The 5,198-nt window shown below is 42.0% G+C and overlaps 1 pseudogene; it reads right to left on the bottom strand.

Annotated features, from left to right (window-relative positions):
- Window positions 1-2,198: 2,198 nt before the first annotated feature.
- LOC110316875 overlaps window positions 2,199-5,198 on the bottom strand; it is a 13,383-nt pseudogene continuing 10,383 nt past the window's right edge.

The following is a 5,198-nucleotide window of genomic DNA, read 5'->3' as shown; positions in this document are numbered from 1 at the left end:
ATAATTCTAAATTGCTGTAGTAAATTCTCTTGTTTAAATACTACAATGTATTTAGCCAATCCTTTATTGGTAGACATTTTCCAGTCTTTGACTAAAAGACATTCATATGCATACAGTTTTCTTATCTAAACAGATACTTAGTCATAAGTAAAAGTTTTACCTATGGGTAAAATCAACATGTCAAAGCATATGAACACTTTTCATATTTTTATATTTCTATTTTGTACACAGGTTCTGGGAATAATGTCAGGGACATGGAACAGTTCATTACTTCTGATCCCTCAAGAGGATCAGTGACAACATGACTTAGGTAGTATGGAAAATAAATTTAAATAATGTTTGAGCTGGATATTTTTAAATACAACCTTGCTTTGGGTGTTAGCCCCGACTTTGTGGATTTGATCAACAATCCACATTCCTTGTATTTCAGATGTCATTGTAATAACCAATCTTGGCAGTATCACTGCTCTGATCCTTTTATTGGTGATGCATAGACAGGCAGTGTCCTCTGGATCTCCAAAATCCCCAGTTATTACCTAGCACCGCAGATCTGCTGTAAGTTCTAAATTAGCCTAATTAGCACTGTGAAAACTTATCAACACATTCAGTTTTGAACTTATATTTCATTTCTTTTTCTTTATTGCTTTAACTTTGGGTTGAAAACAAAACAACAACAACAACAAAAAACCATTCAGTTAGTGATAATACCATGAAGGGAGCATAACTTGGTAGGAGAAGAGAGGGTTTCGTAATTGGATCTCTTACAGGAAGTGTGGTCAGTGTAGGGAAGGCTTTTTGACATCTAGGCAGATGCCAAGAGCCTGCTGACAGAAGCCTGATATAGCTGTCTCCTGCAAGACTCTACCAGTGCCTGGCAAAAACAGAAGTGGATGCTCACAGTCATCCATTGGATGGAGCACAAGGTCCCCAATGAAGGAGCCAGAGAAATACCCAGGGAGCTGAAGGGACTGAAGCCCCATAGGAGAAACAACTATATGAACTAACTAGTACTCCCAGAGCTCCCAGGGACTAAATCACCAATGAAAGAAAACACATGGTGGGACTCGTGTCTCTAGCTGCATATGTAGCAGAGGATGGCCTAGTCGGTCATCAATGGGAAGAGAGACCCTTGGTCCTGTGAAGGCTCTATGCCTCAGTATAGGGGAATGCTAGGTCCAGGAATGGTAATGGGTGGGTTGGGGAGCACAGAGAGGGGGGAGGGGATAGGGGACTTTCGGAGGGGAAACTAGTAGGAAAGGGGATAACATTTGAAATGTAAATAAAGAAAATATCTAAGAAAAAAAGAAAAGAAAAGAAAAAAACAGTCAGTTAATGATAATACCATGAAGGGAGCATAACTTGGTAGGAGAAGAGAGGGTTTCATAATTGGATCTCTTATAGGAAGTGTGGTCAGTGTAGGGAAGGCTTCTTGGAACAGATAGTATTGAAGTAGAGATGGGGTTAAAGGAGAGAAGCAAGTCATGGGAATATCAGGCAAGGGTCACCCATACAGTGAGAAGTGCTAATGAAAATTTCCTACATGAGAGACATTTCTGGCACTTTAGGAAACATCAGGAAGCCAGTATGGCTGAAGTAAAGTATTAGCTCGATATGAGATATTAAATATGAAGACAGAGTAAAGATGCTAGGCAAACAAATTTGGTCATGTACATTTTAGAGGGAACCTAGAACATGCTATGGTCGATTTGAGTGTCATTATGTGTTTAGAGGTACCACTTTAGAAGTTGTTGTAGGGTACAGCTGAAAAAAAATGAATCAAATATGGATATATAGCCCTGTGTGTAATATGTATAAGTATAAGGAGTTGATGTTCGCTTATGTTCAGGTCCTGGTAGACACAGGCACCAAGACAAGAATAGACATATGTATTAGTTACTTCTCTGTTGCTATGATAAAATACCATGATCAAAACAAATGAATGAAGAAAGACTTTATTTTGGTTTACACTTTCAGGAGATGAGAATTTATCAGGAGACATGACAGGAAACACAGGCACGGTGGCAGGATCAAGAACCTGAGAGATCACATCTTTAACCACAAGCAAGAAACAGAGGGAGAGAAGTGAAAGACAAGAATATTTGCTACTGCAGTTACTTTTCCAATGTTCAGTTTCCTTTAATGACCACCATTTCCCTTAAAGGGTAGGTGCAGGCAGCTAGGAGACTGGCAAGACATGTTCACTGGAAGATCCCGCCTTGAGTGATGGCTTTGCTCAGGTGCTGAAAAGTCCACTCCCAGGAAGAGTACTCTTGAACCAGGGTCTGTGTCTCCGCACTCCCAGGATCCAGTTTCCACCATGTCTACGACTCGTAGTCCACCTGCCAATCCGGACTCAGCGGAAAAGCAAGCTCTTGGCCTCGGAAGATCTAAACGCCAAAAATGGAGCTGCTGATGTTGGTTCCAAAGAGGATTACACTAGCAAGGGCATCCTTCCTCGGCTTGTCCAATCGCTGGAACATTCCAGCGATGAGGTTGCAACTCAGGACGGTCTGGGTGAGCTCTTCCGGGAAGCGATCCTCAGCAAACCACAGGCACCAGCCATCTTTCTCAAAGTGCTCCCAAAAGTATGGCAGTGCCACAGAGAGGGTATCCTCATTGGAGTCCTTAAGCTTAAACTCATCCAACACAAAGCGACTCTTGGGCAGGAGAGCGAAAAAGTCCTTGGCCTTGGGCTCAGCATCCAATGCCTGCTCACACTCATCCATCTCTTCCTCAGGAGGTGGGCAGCTGCCTCTTTTCCTCTTTCTGCCCAGCCTGGGGCTTCTGTTTCTCTTCTCGGGAACCCTTTTCTTTCCTTGGGGTACCTTTTTTAGGCTGGCACTCTGCAAACTTCTTAGCATCAAAGTGGGCCATTTTCTCACACAGCTTCACCTCCCCCAAGACAGCCCTGAACTAGGGCTGGTTAATGCAGATAAGGAACCAGGGGTTTGTTTTGGGGAAGGCCTGGCGAAAAGAAGGGTGCAGACAACTGTGCTATCAGCCAGTGTCACTTGCTCACCCACCAGAAAAGTCTGTGTCTTCAAGTGAGTGTCAGCAGCCCCAGGATTCGCTTCACTGTTGTGGTAAATTTCCAACCCAAATATGCCCCGCCAATGAAAACACAACTCAGTTAATATGATTACATGCTATGCTCCTAGATCGGGCACATCTACCGCTACACTATCATCTTCCACATCTATGAGACCCCTTAGAACTTGGGGTTTTCTCCAGGCCATGTGCTTCTGCTCCAGTTTTCTTCTTCCTTCTCCTCTGCATCCTCTCCCTCTTCCACTTTCTTCTCTCTTCCCACCTTCTGCTCCACCTTCCCTTTTATCTGCCCAATCATCAGCTCTCCTTTATTTTACAAAGTAAGGTGGGAAGCAGGTTTACAGGAAAGCACCTGAGTGCCAACTCATTCCTTGTTCACAGCCCCTCACAGGAGAATGGAATTAACATCAAATATAATTAACCCCAGAGCTATCCACATTTCCCCCTTTCTCTCCAATTAAAAGACTATTTTATCTCAGATTTAATTGAACATAATTATTTTGTAATTTATAAAGTACAAGAGCTAACACCCAGTCCATCATCTTTGCTAATTAAATAGACCCTCTGTCATCTATCCTTACTTAAAAGACTATGGTTATGAACCTGGCTATGTTTTGGCTTTAGATTAAATGCCATCTGAAAACTGTCTTCTCAAATCTGTTCCTCTCAAAGTAAAAAGCCTGAGTTGGCTAGGAGACTATGTAGTTTTTCAACTTCATCAGAAATCCAAGAATGACTGATATTAACTACAAATATATAGGAAGCCTAACACAGCTTCCAAAACTTAGGCAATTTATAGAGACCACTGATCACTTGGACAGTCCCTTACTTCAACACGTTGGAGCATCGGTCTTCAGCCTACTGGCCAGGGTCATCTGACAGACTTAGAGAAACAGGAAGATTAAGGACTAGCCTACTCTGTCTCAGCAGAACCAAGCTGTCCTAACCTGTAATTGTGTCCTTTCTCTGGACAGTACTATGTCTGTAGATGAAATGAGGCAATTCTTGCCTAGTGGCTGTTTTGCCACAACTGGAGTAACTCAAAGATGCTCAGTTTCTTCTTTTAATCCAAGACAGGGAAAGCTGTCAGGAGCAGAGGAGTCTCAACAACATAAATGACATTAAACGTCACATTCTGTGGACTTCTGACGTTTTTGAAAACCAACTGTCTATGTGAAGTAATCTAGACTGTTCTCTGTTAACTACTCTCAGCCATTTCTAATTAAAATAACTGAAAACACTCTAACAATAAACTCAGCCATGAATTTCCTATTTGGCCCTTAACTCACAGGCTTAAACATCTCAGATCTGTTTATAATAAAAGCAATAGAAGGACTGGGTCCAAGCCCTGTACTTCAAAATTTTTAGTATCAAAGACAACCTAAAATAACCACCCCAGCCCCAAAGCTTAGGGAACTGGGACAACTGTTCTTCATAACTTCAAGCTGGATATTGGCATTGAGATGTTTTTGAAGGGAGGGGAAAGAGTAGGGAAATGGGGAAGTTGGTTGGCCTTAAGAAGGCCACACCAATTATTGTATTAGTCTCTGATGTCTATGTCCTGACTGGATCCAGATGAAAAACCAAGACATCAGCAGTTCAGGCAGGTCAGTTCAGCATGTGTAATGATGAAATTTTCCAAGGCTGTATATTCTGTAATATATAAATCTCAAAACAAAATTTTAGTATCATCAAGATAACCTTTTTGTTTGATTCTCTGAAATCTAGTTCTCAGGGAGTCTCCCTCTATCAAATCTGATCCATGTAACTCTGGAAGGTGTAAATGCCTTAACCACCTTTTCCCCAAACCAGCATATCCTTTAGCTGGTAACCAGGAAAATCTGTAGCTTCCCCTCTGTCCCAAAGGAACAATAAAACAACCACAATACTCAAAAATCACACACAGTTTAGCCTATTGAGGCCTTTCTAATTTGTTATGTTAGAATATTAACCCAAAATTCCCGTGGAGCCCACATTTAGACAGAATATGAGTCTCTTGCAGACTTTACCATACCATCTTTAAAACAATTGATTCACACTTCTATTTCCCTTCCCTTTCCTTCCCTTCCCCCTTCCCCTTCCCCCTTCCCCCTCCTTCCCTTTTCCCCTTTCCCTTCCCTTTTCCCCTTTTCCTTCCCTTTTCCCCTTTC

Source organism: Mus pahari, chromosome 2 (genome assembly GCF_900095145.1).
Source record: "Mus pahari chromosome 2, PAHARI_EIJ_v1.1, whole genome shotgun sequence".
In the NCBI taxonomy this organism is placed as follows: Eukaryota; Metazoa; Chordata; class Mammalia; order Rodentia; family Muridae; genus Mus; species Mus pahari.
Note: the sequence above shows the minus strand (reverse complement) of the source record. Positions and strands in the feature narration are given on the sequence as shown.